Here is a 23997-nt window from a genome sequence, read left to right as displayed (position 1 = left end):
TGGGAGGGCAAATGAGTGTGGCCTGTGGAGGTCCCCAGATACGTGCCTTTCCTTCCTTTATGGGGCTGCGGTTCAGTGGGAGTCGGGGAGACAGACTTACTTGCTTTGGTGCATGCGAGTGCATGTCACAGTCTTGACTGACCTCCATGCAGCTGGTCTTTGGTGCTGTTTGTTCCCTTTCCTGTTATAAGCTTTTTAGTGTCTCCCAGTTGGACTATGGTGTAGCTAGCTTAAGGCTGGACAGGCCACTCTGGCATTTTCTTGGTGGGCTTCAAGCTATGTGGCTTTTGTGGCAGGATGCATTATCATGACACAACCACACCACAATTTTCAAATTTTAGTGATGGGCTCTAGCACTCTAGAACTGTTTTTGAAAATGTTTCCTAAGACTTGTTTTGACTTCTCGCCTGTCCCTGTCCTTTGGTGATCTAGTTCTTTGGAGCCATCAGTTAACACCATTTAAAAACGGAGACAACTTAGGACTGTGGTTCTACAGCATCCTTGAACTTTGTGACAAGCTTGTTGTTGGTGCAACACTACATGTTCAGCAGCCTATGGTGATGAAGAGAGGGCCAACTCATTCAGTGGGTTCATTGTCAAGAGGATCAGACCCATTTTATATGGTGGCTGTGCAGGTTGATCGGAAGGGTTATGCAAAGACATAGAATGCTGATTCCTTGCCGTCCACAGCCAACCACTTCAGGGTTCTACAGCTTTCCATGTCATTGTGTAGTGGTCTATACTGCTGATATTGTAATTGAATTCCAAAAGCAAACTCTATTAGCGTGCAAAAATAATTTGGTAATTTGAAATGTCTTTCCATGTCCACTTCCCAATGGAGGGTCCCATGGGGAGCACGGGCTCAGCCTAGTCTTCCCATGGGCTCTTTCGTGAAGGGTGAACGACGTTGCAGGACAGGATAGGAGAGTGGTGGGCAGGGGAAGGGCCTAGAGGAGGGATTATATAGGAGCACAGAAAGAGGGTCAGCCTCTCTCGAGCTCATGCCCTTTGCGTGTCAGGCGTTTTAGTTTGGGTATTGTCGGGAGCAGAAATTTACTTTATGCCTTTTGTGGCCTGAAGGCGGAGGAGGTGGAAGCGGTAGGTGCCACTTTGTGCACCGTTGGTGCGGCACTCAGAGCGGATCTGCTGCAGCCAGGGGTCCTGGATGAGGCCTGGGTGGGCATGCCCTACTGGTCAAGGGCCACCTCATGCGGCCTTGCGGCTGTGGTGGCATCATGCTAGTTGCCAGAAGGGATGGCAGCAGTAAGGGCAGGGCCAGGCATAGGCACAGTGTCTTTCCTGCCCCTGTGGCCGCTAGGTACTCGCTCCGCGGGAGGCGGAGCAGTCAGCCAGAACCCTCTACATGGCTGCCCGGTGGAACATGTTGGATAGCAACAGGATCGGGCTCAGACCGGACCGAGCAAGATGATAAAAGGGTTGCTGCCAAGGACAGCAGTGCATGGGAGGGTCGGAGATTTCTAAGACTGCCGAGAAAGTGACGGAGTTGGGCAACAAAGAGGACACAGAAGAGGGAACCCATAAGAAGAGGTTGCCTTACATGGGGCTGGATATGCCCCTGGGGATCCCTGTATCTGATAAGACTAAAAAGTGAATTTGGAGGCACGAGTACGTGGATGTGTTCCAATTGTTACACAGGGACATTCAGGCCAAGGAGGGAATGAAGTAAGAGGAACCAAATTAGCCAGGAGGCAAAGGGTGCCCATTACCATGGATAACTGGACGTCAGCTTCCTTGATCTGTGCCAGCATTTACCTCAAAAGTATGTGGATAGGGCCATAGCGTTATTCAAATACATGGACATATGCAACTGCACTTTGGAGGGTTCGCCTGGCTTAGTTACGATGAGGAGTTTAGCGCACAGGTTAGCCTCAACCCAGAAAAACCTTGGGGGGATGTAGAGTCTGAGTTGTAGATGCAGTGGATGTCCTCGGCCCATACTATGGCCTTGACCCATAAAGCAAGTACCCTGCCCATTACGTACAAGCCCTTTCAGCCCCATCCCACCCAACACAGGGAGGAAACAGCCACAAAGACCACAGGCATGAACATGGGAGCATGTTCGAATTATAACAAGGGTTCCTGCTCCAGGTACCCATGTAAGTTCAAACACAAGTTTTTTAAATGCTGTGTGAGACACCCCGTCACACAGTGATTCACACTGGTGACCCCTACAAGCATTGGAGGGCATTAAGGAGAAAGGGACCTCAGGGCCCTCCTGGAGCAAAGGGCTCCTGTGCCAATTAGGCTGGGAGCATTACTGCCATGGCTGGATCTTTATCCTAAAAAGGAAAGCAGCTTTGAGGTTGGAGTGGGGGTTTCAGTAAGGCTTTAGGGTGGGGTACCTGGGACCCAGGACTAGAAGGTGGGCTGACAATTTGCGGTCAGCCACGGTTGCCCCAATGTAGTACTTGACAAACTGTAAAGGGAAGTTGCCGAGGGCAGAATTGTGGGTCCTTCTAAGACTGACCACTGTCTGATTGCTGAGTGTGGTACCCAAGAAACAAGCTGGAGAATTTCATTGAATTCATCATTTGTCATGGCCTGAAGGGTCATCAGTGACTTACTTTATTGACACCGAGGATATGTGGGTGGAGTATGCTTCCATTGATGATGCAACCCGATTGATCAGAGCATGTGAAAGAAGGTCGGAGTTGGCTAAATTTTACATCAAGTCGGAGTTACGGCTTTTGCTCATTCACCCTGAGGAATTCCCATTATTGTGGATGCAGTTGAATGGGGAGATTTACGTTGACAGAGTGGTGCCCATGGGTTGTGCCAACTCCTGTGCCCTCTGTGAGACTTTCAGTACCTTCTTCATTGTGAGTCTGGGGGGGAGGAATTTGCGAACATGACAGTCCTTTTGAATGTAGACAATATGACTATGGTGGACTTGGTTAACAATCAGAAGGCGAGAGATTTTAGGGTGTTGCACTTGCTGCGCAGATTCATGTTGTTGTGCTTACACCTGTACATAGTTTTTAAGACCAAGCAATTGTTACACAGGGACATTCAGGCCAAGGAGGGAATGAAGTAAGAGGAACCAAATTAGCCAGGAGGCAAAGGGTGCCCATTACCATGGATAACTGGACGTCAGCTTCCTTGATCTTTGCCAGCATTTACCTCAAAAGTATGTGGATAGGGCCATAGTGTTATTCAAATACATGGACATATGCAACTGCACTTTGGAGGGTTCGCCTGGCTTAGTTACGATGAGGAGTTTAGCGCACAGGTTAGCCTCAACCCAGAAAAACCTTGGGGGGATGTAGAGTCTGAGTTGTAGATGCAGTGGATGTCCTCGGCCCATACTATGGCCTTGACCCATAAAGCAAGTACCCTGCCCATTACGTACAAGCCCTTTCAGCCCCATCCCACCCAACACAGGGAGGAAACAGCCACAAAGACCACAGGCATGAACATGGGAGCATGTTCGAATTATAACAAGGGTTCCTGCTCCAGGTACCCATGTAAGTTCAAACACAAGTTTTTTAAATGCTGTGTGAGACACCCCGTCACACAGTGATTCACACTGGCGACCCCTACAAGCATTGGAGGGCATTAAGGAGAAAGGGACCTCAGGGCCCTCCTGGAGCAAAGGGACCTCAGGGCCCTCCTGGAGCAAAGGGCTCCTGTGCCAATTAGGCTGGGAGCATTACTGCCATGGCTGGATCTTTATCCTAAAAAGGAAAGCAGCTTTGAGGTTGGAGTGGGGGTTTCAGTAAGGCTTTAGGGTGGGGTACCTGGGACCCAGGACTAGAAGGTGGGCTGACAATTTGCGGTCAGCCACGGTTGCCCCAATGTAGTACTTGACAAACTGTAAAGGGAAGTTGCCGAGGGCAGAATTGTGGGTCCTTCTAAGACTGACCACTGTCTGATTGCTGAGTGTGGTACCCAAGAAACAAGCTGGAGAATTTCATTGAATTCATCATTTGTCATGGCCTGAAGGGTCATCAGTGACTTACTTTATTGACACTGAGGATATGTGGGTGGAGTATGCTTCCATTGATGATGCAACCCGATTGATCAGAGCGTGTGAAAGAAGGTCGGAGTTGGCTAAATTTTACATCAAGTCGGAGTTACGGCTTTTGCTCATTCACCCTGAGGAATTCCCATTATTGTGGATGCAGTTGAATGGGGAGATTTACGTTGACAGAGTGCTGCCCATGGGTTGTGCCAACTCCTGTGCCCTCTGTGAGACTTTCAGTACCTTCTTCATTGTGAGTCTGGGGGGGAGGAATTTGCGAACATGACAGTCCTTTTGAATGTAGACAATATGACTATGGTGGACTTGGTTAACAATCAGAAGGCGAGAGATTTTAGGGTGTTGCACTTGCTGCGCAGATTCATGTTGTTGTGCTTACACCTGTACATAGTTTTTAAGACCAAGCATGTATCTGGGGTCAACAACTCAATTGCTGACATCAGTCGCAGCAGACATCTGGGAGTGGGGGATGTGAGAGCACTTAGGCTGGCCGAAGAATCTTTAGCTGGGCCACCAGGAGGAGTTATAGTCTGGCTTGGAGTGAATGTTTTTCTTTTGAAGGCCATCCTGAGAGCTTGTCATGTATGGACTGGGTGAACTAGAAAAGGAGTGTCATGAGTTTTGTTTTGTTTTTGATTGATCGAGGTTTGTCAACTGCCTCAATTGGGGGTTAAACGGGCGGTTTATGCTTTTATTGTAAGCTGTACTGGGGAGTGATCCCATGCAGGATGATATGTTGGGGAATGTTTTGAAAGGTTGGGGCATAGAGAGGCTGGGGAGGGGGACACAATTGAGGAAGGCGATTATGTGTAATTTGTTGTTTGATCTGCTGCTGGTCTTGCCTGAGTGTTGTGTTGATCATTTTGAGGTTGCACTGTTTCAGCTGAGCATGATATGGATGTTTTTGGTGCCTTTAGGGTGTCAGAGCTTTTGGGGTTGAAGTCAGAGATGGGAGTGCTGTTTAGGGAAGTGTGTTTGGAAGGGAGGAAGGTTGGGCATTTGGCTGAGAAAATCAAAGACCGATCAGCTGAAAAGGGGTAAGTGGATTTGGTTACATCAGGGTATAGCGTGTAGGCATGTCCGGTGAAGGAGTGGATTGACTTTACTGCCTGGGCTTGGCTTCGGCAGGTGGTGGTGGTGGTTTTCAACCATGAGAACGGGTCGAGACTCACGGCATATCAGCTGTTGAGCGTGCTTCGCTTAACTCTGAAACGGTTTGGTAGGGATCCTGCTCACTATAGGACACATTCCTCTCCGATTGGAGCGGCAACTGCAGCTGCATGATTGAGTTTGAACTGGTCGCGGAGTCGTAAGATTGGCAGGTGGAGGTCCAGGTGCTGCAAGAAATATGTGCGCAAATGAGTAAGGCAGCTTTTGGGTGAGTGATCACGGGGTTTCGGGACGCATTGTAACATTCTTTTTTTTCGAGGTGTGGTTACATGGTTGGTTGGATACTCCTTTATCCACTGGGCGGAGAAGTATGCAGCATGCCAGATCAATGGACGTAACCTAAGATTGCCCAGCAGTCTGCATGAGATGCTCTGGTGGGAAAGAGTGGGATGAGATGGGGTAACCTGCTGCCATTCTTGGCGACTGTGGCTCTGAAATGGGGTGTCTGGACATGCTGTTGCTCCATCTGGGAGACAATGACTTGGTGCAGCTCTCTGGGCTCACCCTACTGCAATACATGCAAAGAGACTTGGTTTTGATTTAGCAACAATTGGCAGGGGTCTGCATCGTATGGACCAAGTCTGTGCCCAGAAGAAAATAGAGGGGTGCATTGAAGCATAGGGACATTGGCAGGACCAGAAGGAAGCTGAATAGGGTTCAGGGTTTTTTGCAGGACGCATGGCATCTCAGTCTTGTCCCATGGGGGGATTCAAACGGTTTTGTACCAAACGGACGGGGTGCGTCTTTCTGAGATAGGCAATGCATAATATATGATGGAATTGAGAGATTTGCTGGGGGGTTTATGAAGGGAGACAATTTGGTGCCGGTGAGCGGGCTTCCTTTGCTGGTTGCAGTAAGTATGCACGTGGGGCAGCAAAACACCTTACAGGGTTTTACTGGGTTGCTGCAGAGTGTGTGTGGGGGTCGGTGGGGAGTCAGATGCGGGCCTTACCACCCAAAGGGGTGAGAGGTTGAACACAGGCGAAGGATTGCAGTATGCAGGATGCCCTGGGATCGAGCAAGGAAGTTTTCCATTGGAAGGATGTTTGGGTAATGAAGGGAGAATGAGTTTGGGGATGAAATGTGGTTCCGTGAATTCTGAACCCATTCAATGAAGGTTGTCGTATCGTGATGATTTTGGTATCAGCGAACCGTGACTGACAAGTGCGGTATGCGTAAGCGTTTTCGTCATGCTACACCGATGGATTCACTGTGTATTTGACGATCTAGTCTGCACCCGTGGGTTCCATTTTGTGCATGACCGCCATTTTGTGGTTGCCCTCACATAGGCTAATGACTACAGGATGACTGTGGCCAAGCGAGCTTCTAGGGACGCATACACCTTAGTTTGAGCTTGTGTTGACTTCAGTTTGACCTAAGTCAACTGACCCTGTTGCCCGAGGCTAAACTTGTTGAGCCAGTACCTTGTTAAGCAGCTGGTCAGATAGAGATCAAAGAGCAGGACATTATAGCTTCTATGGCACACACACACACCCCTCTATCTTTCTCCTCATCTGTTTCTGCTCCTTACTTTTATGGCCTTATGGCCTAATTATTGATTTGGGTTGAGGTCTTTTATGGTGGGCCCGTCCGGCCTGTTCGAACAAGAATGCTGGATTTTTACCTTGTCATTGGCGATGGGTGGGGTAACTGAAAGTGGGTTTGTCGTTATGTGATGCCTCTGTAAATTAAGGGATGATCTGCTGTATAGTGTCCATAATTCAGCCACTGCATAATGACACTGCTTCATATTTATAAAACATTGGGATTGGATACCAACCACTTTTTGCATTATACCAATTGCTTTATACCAATGCAATTGGCAAGGATTTGGTAAGTCAGCAGGCCTTTTCCATCTATGTGCCCAGGATCTAGAACAACTTCCCCGTGTCCATCAAAACCACAACAACACTGCTCTACCTTAGGAAGGCTTTGAAGACTCGCCCTTTAAAGTACACTACATCACAATGCAATAGCCATGCACAACCCAGCACCATCTCCTATCACTCGTTGACTTTATGCTTGTCTTTGAACCCGTACAGTGCTTCCTGTCATTTGGCTAGGTTTGAGCTAGAGAAACACTATATACACCAGTACATGCAAGGTACACATGTGCAAAGTTTGCTGAACAACTGTTTCTAACCACATGGATGGGAAGCCAGACAGGTTGCTTTCTACAGAGCTGGGAAGATAAGTGGTAGATGGAGTGAGGATTGGTGTAGCGAGGTTAAGGAGCAGTAGAAAATGCGTCTGTCTGGAGTCAGAGGCATAGCCTCCTTAGAAAGTCTGGACGGGATTCTTGCCTTTGCTTTGGCTCTGTCTGGAAATTATTTTGTTTTGTGAGAATGACACACCATTTGGAAGAGATTACTCACTGGTCAATAGATGGCACTAATAGAGTCTGTCTTGTTCGTTAATATCTGGAGTGCAGGTAAAGCAATGCAAGATAAAGGGATAGATGTACAAAATCATTACGAGATCGCAAACCTAGCGATTCACAAAATCACTGGGCTTGTGACCACAAAATAGTGTTTTGGCATGTGCTAAACCTATTTTGCGAGTCATAAAAGCCTTTCCAACTAGCAAAATGGGTTTAGAGGCACATATTGAATCACAATTAGAAAGGGGCATCCCACCTAATTGCGAATCAGTATGACATGTATGAATGCTTTGTGATCGCAACTTCAGTAGCGCACTACTGACCATTTGCCAGTTTCTCAAAGGAGTTGATAGCTTATCCGCAAAGAGGAAGGTGTCCTCTTGAGACACCTTCTCCTCTGTAAATAGTGTTGGCAGCCTTTGTTGGCAGGCTTTTTCTCCCACTGTTTGACCAATTTGTATAAGGAATATGGCTGTTTTATAAAAAATATTTCTCATTTGGGAATTCAAACCCAGGGATGGTGATATGCTATGCCTTGCAGGCCACCATCCTTGTGTTTGGAGCTAATCAGAAGGTTTGCATATAATGAACTGCTTAATTTATTTTCATTGGGCTAGTGTTCTGCGCCCCACTGTGGCTGGAGATTTTGCAGTAAGACCTACGCATGCATGAGTAGCATGGTAAAATTAAAAACTGGTCGCAAATGTCAGTGTTGCAACAACTTTTTGCAACCACACTTTTAGTACATATGAAGCTGCTGGGTCCCTAGGCTTTGTCCTGTGGCAGAGATATCCCTTTAATTGGGACACTTTTTAGCATAATCCACATACAGACTATGAAACGACATAGGACCAATTTGATTCCTTTAATATCTGGGATCATTTTGTTGACTAAATGTACTTTGTGTGACTTTATACAGAACGACTATGTCATTATTCCATCCACAAAATGGATCATACATATGCACCTCATATTATGGGTCAATGACGGCTGTACGCTGTACTTGGTATTTGTCTGTTATGACTCTACGACGAGACACAAATGCAATATTACTTGGATATGTGCCACATGCTCTGCTTTAAGCCACCACAGTGAACAGACAGATGCCGCTACTGAGAAGGATTAGGGGAACGTGAAAGTATAATTCTCTCCCCGATGTTTTAAAATGTAACACAATTCCCAACGTTCTAGAGTGTGATACAGTTCTAAAACTTCGCCTAACAGCACAATTTCCTGCAAAAATAGACTTTTACAGATTTGTTCAACGAAAGCTTTTTTATGGAGTAATTCCACTGAAAAAATTAGGTTTTGCAAGAGGGTTTTTCTGATTCTTCCACTTGTTTTTTCAGCTTAGCCACCTCAGTGAACATAGTGATTTTTTTTTTAATTCATAAACTTGGCAAAAGTCAGTTTCACAAATTTCTTACATGCCTATGAATTATAATACACAATGCTTGCTAATGTGTCTATATTATTTTGTATGGTTTTGACCTTGTTTCCTCTTATGTTTAGAAAAAGTGTTTTATTGAAAAGTCAGTAAAATGTCTTAGAAGAAAAGTAAACACAACCACTTGGGCAATACTAATTCACATCACTTCAACAAATATGGTAAATATTTAATTTGTGATCATTGATTGAACAAGCATTGGTAAAGCCAAGCGGTCTCCTTTGTGACACCTGGATGTATTCTCACAGTTTGCTTTTCCCAGAGGTGGCCTCCGTGCATGCGCATGGAAGTGCGACATTCGTGAATGTGCTGCTGCAATCGCTGGATGATTTTTCTTAAAACAAAAGATAAACAATTTCAAGATGGCCGCCACTGAAATGATCATACAAAGAGCTGTTAGTTGGCATCAGTAGTTCAGCTAAAAGTTGAGTCCTCATCTTGTTTTATCTGTTTCATAGTTCTGATGAGAATCTTCAATTTGCCTCAAGCTGAAGACAGGGCAACCGTTAATAGGTTTATTGATATATTAGATTTTCTACAGGGACAGAGCAAAGTGCAAAAGGTGTATTTTTTTTTAAAAACATGGAATTTGAGGAGTCATTTCATAATAAGAGGCAGGATGCTAGTGTGTACGTGAAACATTCTCCCCGAAAAACATCAGAACACAAAGGCATGAATAACAGATACCTGTACAGATAAAGGTGAATGACATCACTATGTAGGCCAAGATAAAGGTAGGCACCAAATATTGTCTAGACTATTATGACTTAGAAGGGAGGGAATGTACTGGATGGGCTTGACTTTTTTTTATCTGTTGTGAAATGTTTGGAGTGCAATTAAAAAAACACAAACCATAAAGCTACACTCACAAAGTCACACCTTCACTTGGATGCAGATAGAGGACTTTTGGGTATTCATTATAATTTCCAGGTGTATATCAAGAACATTTTTGTGAGTTTTCGCCTGACCTATCCATTTCCACCTTCATAATTTTTCCGTGTTGTACAATTAATTTCCTGTGATGAAATACCATTGTCTGTGTAACATCACTTTTTTTTCTCCACTGGAACAATATTTAACCTTGTGGAAAAATCCCTTCTACACCCCTAGCAATTTTAGGGGTGTTCCATTCCTCTTGCCACCCTAGAAAGAAATGTACATCTGTGCTTGGCTGGAGCACGTCTGCTCATTTCCAAGATGGGAAGCTGTCATAGATGAGTGAAAATACCCACACCCTCGCGAATTTGTGAGTGTTCCCAAATTTTCTATGGAAAATTCTGCTGTGGAACACCCACCCCCTACCACTTTTGATTCTCACATAACATTCTACCATCGTGGGGCAGTGCAGTTAGGCATCAACAAAATGATTTACAGAGCAAAGTCAGCCCGTGTGATTAATTGCATTCCTAAATCCAGCCATTTCCTCCTGCAATGTTTATGTTTGTATGCAGTAGCTCAAACCTAGGAAATCGAACAAAACACGCTCAAGGGCCTACCCACATTAAAAGATATACGATGAAGGAAGATTCCAGTAAAGTAAATAACACAGCATATGCATTTTTGAGCAGGGTATAAAGTTATTTTCCCAAAGGTAAAACTCACCAACAGGAGAATATATTATACTCCATAGAAAAATTATTTTATATTAGGTAGAAAAATATTCAGAAAGCAAAGCAGTGTCTTCGTTAAATGGCGTATACTCCAGTTTGTTAGAATAATAGCTCGAGTGCGTCACAGCACTCGGTTTTCGCTAAAATCAGTAGATAGGATGCAGCGGGCAGAGCTGGCAGGGCCGAGTGCGAATGTAAACTCCCCGGGGCCTAGTGGAAGTTAATTTTATTCCATAGTACAGTATGTCTGTAGCCCTTTCTAAATATAACCGCGGGGATAAGCATGCAGCGGTTTCCTATTACAGCCGCTCGCTGAGATATTGTTGCTCGCGGTGCACGGTTGAAAATCAATGCACCGCGCTTCAGAGGCCTGGGCAGCAATAGGGGCAAACCATTGGGCGGGCTTCATTTCCAGTAAAAGCCACCCCCCTCCTACGCACATTTTGGAATCAGATATACTCTTTTAACAAGAAACGCAGCGAGCAATGCATCCGATCTGGTCGCCAATGGGCTGCGCGGACAGTAAGACGGCGAGGTATTTGGTAAAATGGAAGCGCGGACACTGTACTTGTATGTGGCGTTCCGACCAATTCACATAAAACTTTCAGTTAACTCCCGCCAGATTTCATGGAGTAACCCAAGTGCGCTCTGTAGCAGGGGGCGCATTAGTCTGTAATCCTACCGGCTCACATTTTACACCCATCCATTCACGAGCTGAAGGAACATGTCTGCCGGCTAAACTTGGCAGTAGTACTCTAAATACTGCCACTGCTACTTCAGTTTGAGAGCAGGGCGCCACCTGGTGGTGGGGATGACACCTGTCTATGGAAGATGTTAAAAAATATAAGCCTTGGGACTGTGCATGGCCAGCTCGACAGTTTTGGAGTGCCACTAAATTAGAGTGACCAGATGTTGAAAACCAAAAAACAGGACATTTAGCAAACATGCATGAAGGATTACACTTTTACACTAGCCGAGGGGCACAGAATGACTTAAATGGCAGCGCGCATCAACATAGAAAGACAGACAATGAAGCACTAAGAAACTAAATGAAAAGCCACTTTTAAACCCAGCCACGTGGGTGTTATTTAAATTGTGCGCCGAGAATATCCGTCAACTCGTCCTGCCTTTCAGCACATAAAAACCTGCCTCCCCATGTTTTCAGGTGATCTTCTCTTGAAAAAAGGAACATGAGCTAAATTTCTCAAAATCTGCTGGAACAGCTGGTGAAAACACAAGCCTGTCCTAGCAAACCCGGGACGCCTGGACACCCTTCACTAAAAAGGTGCTGCAATTGCAAAATAAACATAAGAGCATACCAACATAGGCCACCATACAGCACACTCTTTTAACCACTACCTCTCACTGCAATGCAATCTCTGACTGAAGTTGTTTCATTCCCAATATATTTAATTCTGCTCTACTTTTTTTTAAAGAAGAGCGTGTCATAGGTAGAGCAACAAGTTTTCTTTTTGATTTTTTGGGTTCCCATTTGTATGTATTTATTGATTTGAGGTGGTTTAGGATGTGCTACATTTTGCATAGATCACTGCAGGGCATTGGAGTAGAAACAAGAAAAATAAATAAACATTTGCAATGCAATAGTCTTACATTTACCAGAGTTTGAGCTATTGGCATTGTAAATTACAATGCCTTTGATATATGTGTTGTTTTTAAAACAGATAAATAAAAGGCATTGTAATTTACAATGCCAATAGCTTAAACTCTTGCAAACTCGAGACCTATTGCTATTTGAAAAAAAATTGCTCGGAGGCTGTAATTGAAGCCTACCGAGTAACAACACTCGTACAGAGGGTGTCGCCTTGGAAGGTTACAAAATGAGACTAGGCTATAATAAGGAGGGACTACTAAGCCTATTGACCAATGAACAGCCACAGTTTACAGTGGACAATGATACAAGCCAATGAAAAAGATGGGCGGAGAGTGGGCGGAGCTTCAAGTCCCTCCGTGAACACAGCATGCCTCACAGAGCAGCGCATGCGCTGCCCAGGCTCGACCTAAAAATAGCACTGACAGTTCTGACAGAGTTACAGTCTAGCCAGACACATGGGGCGAACCTACATCTTACATTCTGTGACCATTCCCGATATAGTAGACTTATTTGGCAGCCATCTTAAAAAATATTGTTTTTCATGCATTACTTTTGAAAAACAAGAGCCAGATTTTAAGGATGAACTTAGATCTCGCATTGCCATAAAGATGTTAGACTTAGGCCCTAATTTGAGTTTGGGGATAATCGCAATCCCTTTGGAAGGAGTAGTTTGTGCAGGCATTTGAAATATGAGTTTTGCAAAATAATCATCCAACCCCCACACTTTTACCTTAACAGATTTTAGTGACTCAAATCTGTTGAAATTTAGCAGGGAAAAGGCCCAGAAAAAAGGTCAAATGTGCAGACTTTGGTGCTTTTCATAATTATTCCTCATGTTATGCCTCATTTCCAAGTGAGTACCTTGAAAAGGAAGATATTTACCAAAGGAGTAAATACATCAACCTGGATTAATGGACTCCATTGGGTGCAGTAATCACCTCACTCTTTTCCTACCTAATCCGAACCGAGCTACCATTGAAAGTTTGATCTTAGAGGCATCAGCCATCTTAATGGACTTTACAAGATGAATGGTCATCAGTAGAGCTGAAATCAATAACTTCACCTTCTCCTGAAAATGTGCAATCCAAAGGAGTCATGAACCTCCCACTTACCCAGCTTACGCAGAGGGGGGATGGTTTCATGGAGGAGTGTGTCAACATAAAACCTTTAAAATGGTTTACGTTTACTTTGATTTTGATCGGAGACTCTGGCCTGAAGAGAATTATGCCTGGCTGGGTGGAATGATGGCAAAGGTTGGAATGATGGAAAGAAGAGTGGACTGAAGGAAGAATGATGGGTGGATGAAAGAAGTAAGGATGATGGATTGCTGGAGAGAGGTAAGGATGGATAGAAGTAACGATGGATGGATGGAGAGAAGGATGGATGGATGAAGAGGCAGATGGCCAAAATGATAGATGGAGGGATTATGAGAGATTTATGGGTGGATGGATGAGCAAATTCCCTCAGAATGTATCTGTATAAGGCACGATTGTTTTGACCACACTGTTTTCAGGATTTCGCTAAAACAATCAAACAAGTGCGGTGCTCACTTGCCTCATTCAATAAGTCGAGCCTAAGGGTAGCGCGCATGCGCTGCTCGCTCTGCGAGGCATGCTGTATTGGAGTATGCTCTTGAAGCCCTGCCCACTCTCCTCTCATATTTGTCATTGGCTTATTTCATTGCCCTTCGTAAATAGTGGCTTCTGATTCGTACATAGGCGTATTAGTCCCTCCTTGTCTTCACTTGTAACCTCCGACGAGGACTGGCCCTTTTACTTCAGTTTTTACACTGTCTTTTTTCTTGGTTGAAAGGACCATAAGCGTTTTCACTATAATGGTGGCCATGCCCCTTTGTTTAGACCAGTAGCGGTCCGTGGAGGGAGTTCGGTGGGGCAGAGAGGCGGGGGAGGGGCAGGGTGGGGAAATGTAAACACCGGAATATGGATGAACGGAGGTAAGTACACATTTAAATAAATAAAACAAATTTCGTTGCGCGCGCTGCATCGCATTTTGCCCCGCCCCTCTGACCCACCGAACTCCCTCCACGGACCGCTACTGGTTTAGACGCTGCTCACAGTAACCTGATTATGCGAGCATCGTTTAAAAATAGAGGCGTGGCCACCATTATAGTGGTCTTGCATTTGCGAGAGTTTGAGCTCTTGGCATTAAAAACAACAACGCGTTTTATATGTGTTCCTTTTTACACCCTGACCACGGCATGAATTCCGCCATGGTGCTGAAGGCCGTCCTCCGCACACGCCCACTGTGACGTCGGAGGGCCAGGGGTCGTCCGCAGCATGGAACGGGTTAAAACACACAAGTAAAAGGGATTGTCATTTTCAATGCCAATAGCTTAAACGCTCGCAAATGCGAGACCAATTGCATTGAAAATGCTTGTTTTTATCTGAGATAGGGCCTCAAGCGGGGGTATTTTATTTTCCTTCCTTTTTGCAAACATAAACATTTCAGAGCACCTCGGGAGAACTCGAGGGGATACGAGCTCTTTCAAAAACTGGGATTCAAGTGTGTATTTGTAAAAAGCTCTCTCTTTGCAGCAATCACCCACCTACTCCCTAAGAAGGGCAGGGGGATACCAGGTGCACGCACCACCACAGCACAAACCATCGACATGTAGTCGCCTGGTTAAAAATGACGCAACGAACCCGCCCACACAAAGCACACACACAATCAGAGAATCGCCAGGCCCATTAATCTTCGCCAAAGGGATCTGCGCGGCCATTGTTTGGCCCAACTGTGTGTCTGTCATATGCACAACAAATGATTCTGACCGCGTGTGTATTTTCTTTTGAATGCGAGTTGCGCGCCGTTGATGGGTTTTTAATCACCCAAAAAAGGCCCCGGTGTTTATCTTGTGAAAATCTGTTTACAAGGTGTACGCGAAATTCTTCCAAGAAAAGTCTTCAAATCCCAGAGTCAACAGGTGCCGGCCCCCTCCTCAGTCCCAAACCACCACCGTGCACTGCTGGCATCTCGCTTCTGTTTGCAGTGCGCTGGGTGTAGTGTCGGAATGTTTCACAGGGCCTTGCCGCCCTGAAAGCCTGCCTTCACCGAGCCCGGCCACGAGGATGCAATTCACTGAAGACCTTGGCCAAAAGCAAACAATTGCCTCGTGTGGCAGCAGGTGCAAATGAGATGAGTCCTCGATAAGGTGTAGTAAAGTGACGCCTTTCATTCCGAGTGCGTTTCTGTTATTGGTGTTTGTTGAGAGATTACTTCAAGGTGTGGCGTCCTGAGGAGAAGGGCGTGCAAGGGAAGGGATGAAGCTATGGACAAGGCCAATTGGGGAACCAAAAGCAGCCGTGGAAAAAATGCTCAAACCAATCCGGTTTCCTTTGTCTGTTCTTTCATATTCCCTGTTTCCAACAACACTCTCTCTCGCCTTCTCCCTCTTTGATCACTTTCTCTCTATCTTCCCCCTCTGTAATTGCTTTCTTTCTTCAAACCAATCCGGTTTCCTTTGTCTGTTCTTTCATATTCCCTGTTTCCAACAATACTCTCTCTCGCCTTCTCCCTCTTTGATCACTTTCTCTCTATCTTCCCCCTCTGTGATTGCTTTCTTGCTACCTTCCCCCTCTTTGATCGTTTTATCTCTAACTCCCCCTTCCTTCCTTCCTTTTCTCTCTCTCTCTCTCTCTCTTGAAGCCTCCTCGTGCCTGTTGCAATAAACCTCGGGAGCAGGGGAAAGTAACAGCGGCACCAAGAGCGGACAGTGCTTTCAAAACTGGCCCCAAGTGGCTCCGGCCCACCAGGGAAATGCCCGGTGGAATATAAGGCCTGTCCGTGCCTGGCTATGGTGCTTGATACTTACCAAACCACGGCCCATACTTACTAACATTTGGCAAGGGTACCCTTGCAACGCACTGTGACACAAAAGATAGCATCAATTTACAAACCAGTGGAAATGTCAGGGGCCCATATGTATGAACACTTTTCCCAATAGGCACATATGGACAAGACCCTTCGATACATCAGGCCCATGATGCTCAGTGGTAAATTGCGTTGAGGTGCATGAAGGCACGTGCACAATTGGGTAAATATGAGCCAAGGTTTGTGACTGTGCGTGGGGCATGCCCAGTTATTTCTAGAACAGAAATTCACCATTCTTGCAATGTGAAGGGGAATGTTTGCTCTCAAAAATATCTGCAATGTTAGGGAACTCAACAAGGAGTCTGTTTTGGAAAAAAAGTGTGAATCTGTACCCGAACGGTTACTTAGATGCTTGAGTGCAGACTTTTAGGCTTATTTTGAGTCAAACTCGTGGGAGCGCGGCAGTAGTAGTCTTCCAACCGCCTCATTATGACCAGGGCGGTTGGGCCGTCCTGGGACCACTACAACCACCAGCGATCAGAAATCCCTGGAGGTGGCGTAGCAGTCTTGAGGCCGCAATATGCTGGGCTGGGCCACTGCAGCTCGACAAGCTTATTACGAGTTTTCTCACTGCCACACTTTTCATGGCGGTGCCACCGCCATGAAAAGTGTGGCCATGAAAAGTGTGGCGGGGAGGAAACAAAGGGGCCCTACAGGGCATCCTTGTGCCTCACGCTTTGTGGATGCACACAGAGGGGCACAATATGTGCCTCCCAGTGTGTATGTACACCAGTACCTGCACTGCATGGACTGTAGCAGTCCATGCCGTGCAGGTACTGCCTTTGGCGTTCCCGATTTCATAGGCACCGCCCTGGGAACGCCATAGAACTGCCCTTCAGACTAGGGGAAAACAAATGATCTGGCAGACGGTTCCTACACAGGTATAGCGGTGTGGGAGCAGGGTGGTCCCGCTCCTGCACCGCCAAACTATTTAAGGCCCTTAGACATTTTTTGAGGTCACAAACCAAAGCCTGCCATAATCGCATGTTACCAACAGTACTCCTGGAAGCGTTTTTTTGATTCCCCATTATGTGCATAGAAAGACTGATCCATGTGCAATTGTATATAACGTATAATTGCACATGTGAAATGAACATTTAGCTAGTGTACTTGCACTTTCATTTTTTTTCCACATGACATATATTGGGGCCTAAGGAGCCCCCCCAACCTGCACAAACTTTACAGAAATTCACCTCTCATTTTCTTGAAATGACTTTCATATTTCATAGTGTCTTTAGTAAATTTTGATCTGTTTGAGCTAGAATTTTATTTTTGTTAAAATCTGTAAACAAGCGGTACTCTTGAAAATTGTATGTATGTTTGTATATATGATTTCCATAGAACGACCGACCTAGACAAAAGGCAGTGAAGAAAATTACAGGGTCAAAGACAAGCATGAAGTCAACAAGTAATAGAAGAGTTAGCTGAGATGTGGATGGTTAATGCAAAGGTCTGTCTTCAACTCTTTCCTAAAATGGAGCAGCGTCGGGGCGCTCCTAATGGATACTGGGATATTGTTCCAGATCCTGCGTCACTAGTGAGAAGGTCTGTTGCCTTGTTTTTTTCACTTCTTAGTCTGCTGTTCGATGGCATCCTGGCTATGGGTCTACCGAGATCTACCACAAATAGTGAGTTTGTCTGGAAGATAAGCAGGGGGCTGGTCATGATGGCTTTGTAAATAATGCAGCTGGTTTTAAAGATGGAATGGGCTGGCAAGGGGTAGCAATGAAGTTCATCAGGGTAGGGGGATCATATTTCTTTAGGCCTTGGATGAGACAAGTGTAGGGTGGTCTTTTGTAGAGTTGTGTATCATTGGCATATTGGTGGATCATGTTGCTGTTATGCGTGAGTAGAGCACCAAGTGGCTCCATGTAGAAACTGAAGGTGAGAGGAGACAGTAAGGATCCCTAGGGGACTCCACGAATGATAGGGAACTTTTGGGGCATTGAAGTGCCCACGTGAACAAACTGGTGTCAGTTGAAAAAGTAGGAGGAGAACTAATGAAGGTCATTGACAGTGAATCCCATTCAAGTCTGTAGGGTGGGAGGAGGAGCCTAGCGTGCAACCAAGATGGCCACGTAGGTGCGAGGCTCCCGAGGGCCTCCGCAACCTCCTACATTTATCCTGAATTCATCCTGCCTCGATTGAGGGGACTGTGTTGGTGAGCCTGAGCTGAGGTGGAACCCGTTTTCCGTTCTTGAATTGGACCCCGGGTGCCGGAGTGAGCACCGATTGAGGTTTGCGGCCTTCTTCTCGCCGAACCCCGGATTTGCGTTGGGGGGTGACCCAGTGGCAAAGTGAACAACAACGGCGGGCCGGGCCTGGCGAGTCGCGTACCCCGCACTTTCGCTTTCGCTTTCTCGCCGTTTCTGCAAGTGAGATCGCGGAGCCTTTTGTGTTAGTGTGGCCTCGCTGGGGGACCCGGCCTGCCTGCCTGCTGTGGCCCACCCCGCCGATCTGGGGTGGCCCCCCCCGGAGCTCGTGGCCCTGATTGCCTGCCCTCTACGACGTTGCTGGTTCGATTGTGGGACCAGCGGTGATGGCCACGAAACAAGATGGGGATCGGTCAAAGACCAAGTCGACCCGACGTGGCACCGTCCATCCGGCCAACAGCATGGACCGCTATACCCTCCAGAGGGGATCTCCCGGCGGACCGCACAAGTCCCCTGAGGGCCCCTCTGATGCCCCGGACTTGCCCACGGATCTGACTCTCCACGACGTCATGGGCGCCATTTCCGAGATGAAGGCCTCGGTGGGCCAGCGGTTCGACACCCTGGCACAAAAGATCGATGCGGTCCTTGTAGACGTTGGCCTGGTGAGGGCCGATCTTTCCAAGACCAACGATCGAGTTGACTCTTTGGCCCACACCGCATCGGGCCTTACGACTGAGGTGGCGGCACTACAACTGGAGGTACGCCGGTTAAGTCAGGCGAGCGCACTTATGGATCGGCGCCTCGAGGAATCCGAGAGTCGGGCCCGGAGGAATAACGTCTGCATCATCGGGGTGCCCGAGGGACGGGAGGAAGCGGCGGCGGATCTATTTGTGGAGGACCTGATTGCTACCCATCTCCAGCCTCGGGGCCTGAGTAAATTTTTTGCTGTGGAGAGGGCCCACAGGGTTCCCGGGGGAAGGCCGAAGGTCGGAGCCCCTCCGCGACCTCTCATTGCCCGGATTTTTAACTTTCGGGACAGAGACGCTATCCTGCAAGCTTCCAGACTACATGGGCCGGTTAAGTTGGACAATATGGAGGTGAACTTTTACCCTGATTTCACCCAGGCGGTCCAGAAGCAAAGACTGAGCTTCCTCGGCGTTAAACGCCGACTCTGGGACCTGAACATAAAGTACGCCATGCTCTTCCCGGCCAAGCTGCGAGTGGAGGTGGATGGTCGCACGCACTTTTTTGATCGTCCCGAAGCGGCAGGGGACTGGCTGGACACTCTGTCTGGGGATCGTGATCGAGATGGCGGGGGGGGCGGCGGGAGGAGGCGGCCCACTGGATCGGGACTGAGGGGTCAATACTGGGCCTCACTCAGGACGAATACGATGCTACTTTCGATCGAGCGTCTGTCTTTGTACATTCCCCTCCCATGGAGGTTGTGTGGGGTCTAGAAGGGGTACTCTTTCCTCCTCTAGGGGGTCTAGCTAGTTTCTTTTATAGGGGCGACAGGCACACTGCAAGTTGGGGGGGCTGTCCGGGCTCATGCAGGGGTGAAGGGTGGGGGGAGTTTTGTTGGTATGGGTGGGTGGGGTGGGGTGTTGTTCGTTTCCACCACAAGGCAAACGTATCTTTGTGTTATCCTTACAGTGCTCTCTGGGGGACGAGTGATGACTTCTGTTTATGATGGGGGGTAGGGGACTGAGTTTGTTGTCCTGGAATGTTAATGGACTGGGGGACAGGATAAAACGAGGTGTGGTCCTGCAGTTCTTGAAGCGAATTTCGCCCGATATAGTTTTTCTGCAGGAGACGCACCTCATTGGCAATTCCTTTTGCGCTATGAATCGACGGGGCTACCGCCTTGTGGCCCATGCGGGCTTCACGTCCGGTTCAAGGGGTGTGGGCATTATGGTTAAAAACTCGCTCCCGTTGGAGATTGATGAGGTGCGCCATGACGATAGGGGACGCTACACGGTTTTGGTGGGCAGACTGGAGGGCAGAGCGATCGTTTTTGTGTCAGTATATGTCCCACCGGGGCTGCAGACAACCACCTTTGCGGACCTGGGGCACCTCCTCCTTGGCCTTCCGGAGGGGATTCTAGTGGTGGGGGGGGATTTTAATGCTGTTGTTTCCGGAACTGTGGATCGTCACCCCCCTAGGGATCTCCCCCGGCCCCAAGAATGGTTATCTGGCCTCTTGGATACCCTGGGGCTGGTGGATTGTTGGCGTCTAAAACATCCCACGCAGCTACAGTACACCTTCCATTCAGGGGCCCATGGTAGTCTCTCACGGCTAGATTATGTCCTGGTCCCTGCGGCTTATGTAGGGAGGGTGGGAGAAGTGCGCCATTTGGCACGGGGTATTTCGGACCACTCTCCGCTCTTGTTGCACTTTGATGCTTTGCCGAGGGGAGAGGGTAGAGTGGCCCCGATCAATCCCTGGTACCTGCGTGACCCCACCATTCGCGCAGAACTGATTAAATCCCTTCAGCGCTATTTTGACGAGAATGTGGGGTCTGTGTCTTCGGCGGTCTCACTGTGGGAGGCGTTTAAGACAGTACTCCGAGGAGAAGCCCTGTCCCTTATTTCCCACTCCCGGAGGCGCGAGCGGGAGGAGGTGACCCGTGTTGAAGCTGAGATAACCGAGTTGGAGGGGGATCTAGAACGTGGGGTGACGGAGGATAAATTACATGTTCTCCAACTCAAGCAAGCGGCCTATAAGGCCCTCGTCACGGAGGCGGCCAGGGGCCTCAGTAGGGAGCAACAGGGGAGACTGTATGATGTGGGTGATAAGGCTGGTAAATTGATTGCGTGGCTGGATAAAAAAGAGAGAGCGAGTCGTGTTGTCCCGTTGATTGAGAAAATGAATGGGGTATGTGTCACTGAACCGGAGGAAATTATCTCCTGCTTCGCGGACTATTTCCGTGGGGTATATTCTCCAGTGTCTTCCCGCTCTGAAGAGGATTCCCATGCCCTGCTCAGAGATATCGCGTTGCCTTCCCTTTCTGAGGAGGACAGAGTGTTGTTGGACGCCGCTCCAACCTCCGAAGAAATTGCCCTCGGCATACGCTCGGTCGCTTCCGGCAAGGCCATGGGTCCTAATGGTCTTCCCATCGAGTTGTATAAGCTGCGACCGGATACGCTGGCGCCGCATCTCCGTGCTATGTTCCTCGCGGCCCACTCGGTGGGTTCCCTCCCGCTAGACCAGCGTCTGGCTACCATCGTGGTAATCCACAAGGAGGGGAGGCCTCAGGACCGGGTCACATCCTATCGACCCATTTCGTTATTGAATGCGGAGCCCAAAATTCTCGCCAAGGTTCTGGCCAATCGGCTGGTCGGCGTGGTGTGTGACTTGGTCCACCAGGACCAGTCCGGCTTTATTCCCCATCGTAACACAGCGCTTAACCTGCGGCGTTTGCATGGGGTGCTCGCACGTGTCCCGTTCATGCGGGAGCCGGCCATTTTGGCATCCTTGGACGCCACTATGGCGTTTGACACACTTGAATGGCCATATATTTGGGCGACGCTCGCGAAATTTGGGTTTGGCCCAGGGTTTATCAGCTGGGTTAAATTGTTGTACTCTGGCCCACTGGCGCAGGTGGTTGTGAACGGTAGGGTGTCGGCTCCGTTTGAGTTGGGCAGGGGCACGCGGCAGGGCTGCCCGTTATCGCCGCTTCTTTTTGCGCTTGCCTTGGAGCCCCTGGCGGAGTGGCTGCGGTGGGAACCTTCTATTCGTGGACTCCGCTGGACCCCCGAGTATGAGGACCGCGTGTCTCTATATGCTGATGATATTCTCCTGTACCTGGCTTCCCCACGTAAATCACTGATAGTCCTGGTTGATGTATTGCACTCATTTGGTCGTAACTCCGGCCTCGTTATCAACTGGGCTAAATCGTGCGTGTATGTTCTCTCTGGGGAGGCTCCTATCCTTCCGCGGGGCTGTCCTATCCAGATCACCCCGCAGGGATTTAGGTACCTGGGTATCTTCATCACCCTAGACGCGGAGGCCCGGTATGATCGAAACCTGCTGCCCCCCCTCCAGCGCCTGAAGGGGGACGTCGGGCGTTGGCGGCGTTTGCCACTCCCGCCGCTCGGCCGGGCGGCATTGTTTAAGATGATGTCGCTGCCGCGTTTCTTGCACGCTCTGCAGAATACAATGGACCTCGTCCCGGCGCGCTACTTCCGCGAGGTGGAGAGCTTGCAACGCCGCCTGTTCTGGGACGGGAGACCGCGTATCGCCCTGGCGAAGCTGACGCTCCCGTGGTATGACGGGGGGATTGCCCTCCCGGATATTAAACGGTATTATTGGGCCTCCCAGCTGGCTGCGATTAATCACGGCCTATACGGGCCCGCTCTAAACCCGGCCTTTGAAATGGATAAGATGCTACTGCCGGGTGGTGACTATAATCGAGCGCTCTACTCCAGCTCGCTCGACGCACGTCTTACGGGCCCCACGCGTGTCATGGTAAGAGTGTGGCACGCGGCTAATGTAGCGATGGGGTGGAAGGATCGTTTGACCCGGGCGTCACCACTGTACGCATCTGAGCAGTTGGGCTCCCTGTGGACCTCGAAGGGCTTCGAGAAGTGGGACATGATAGGCATTAGCAGGGTGGGGGATCTCTGGACGAAGGGGGGATTCAAAACGTTCGGGATGCTGCAGACGGAATTCCAGTTGCACGACAGGGAGTACTTTCGGTATATGCAGATCCGTCATGCACTATGCTCCGCCTTCCCGGACGTTGCCTCCATCCCGGAGTACTCCCCTCTGGAAGATAGAGTGCTGGATGGACATGTTCCGGAAAGCACGATCTCGTTAATCTATAAAAAACTGATCAATGACCGCGTGGGATTGCTGCTTGATCTTCGCGAGGCTTGGGTTGCCGATGGATTGGAGCTGGACGACGAGGACTGGGTCTCTGCGGTGGCCTCCCCGAAAGAGGTGGCCATACCGGCCCGCCTTCGCTTTGTCCAGCTCAAGATACTCCATAGGGTCTACATAACGGGGCCAAGGCTATTGCGAATGGGCTATGCTGTGGACGGGTTGTGTAAGCGTGGGTGTGGTTCTCTGGGGACCTTTCTTCATATTTTGTGGGAATGCCCAGAGGTGGAGCGATTCTGGCGTGGTGTGCATGAGGTCCTGCGGGTGGTTACGCGTGTGCCGCTGCTGCCTGAAGCGAAGAGATGCCTGTTGAACGTGTGGGAACCAACCGACTATTCGGCGCCACAGACGTGGTGGGTGACTCTGGGATATATGGTGGCCAAGCGCGATATTGCTCAACTGTGGGGTTCCCAGAGGCCCCCGACTGTTTCGGCCTGGAAGGAAAATATGGACTGGTGCATGTTTCGGGAAAAGGTGGTGTATGTAGCGAGAGGTAAGCCTGGGACATGGGTGAAAGTGTGGGGCCCCTGGAACGCCTACCGTGGTGGAATCTGCGCCCCGCCGTTATTGCCCGATCCATCGCCTGCCCCGTCCCCTTAGCCGGTTTAGCTCTCCGGTACCGGGCACTGAGTCCACCCAGTCCCTGTTCTGACCTTCTCCCCCCCCTTGATACTCCTATGGTTTGGTAGGGTCCCCCTTCTAGGGGAGCACATGCTGCTGTTTTCGATCGTGGGTTGCCTTGTGGTTGGATTTTGTTTGTTGATATTTATGTTTAAAAGAAACCGTCATGTGGGGTCCGTATTGTGTGGCCCTCAACGCGGCTGACTCCTGTATGTTTCCCTTTGCCGCTGCCTGC

Source organism: Triturus cristatus, chromosome 9 (assembly GCF_964204655.1).
Source record: "Triturus cristatus chromosome 9, aTriCri1.1, whole genome shotgun sequence".
In the NCBI taxonomy this organism is placed as follows: domain Eukaryota; kingdom Metazoa; phylum Chordata; class Amphibia; order Caudata; family Salamandridae; genus Triturus; species Triturus cristatus.
The sequence above is the reverse complement of the archived record's forward strand: the minus strand, read 5'-3'. Positions refer to the sequence as shown.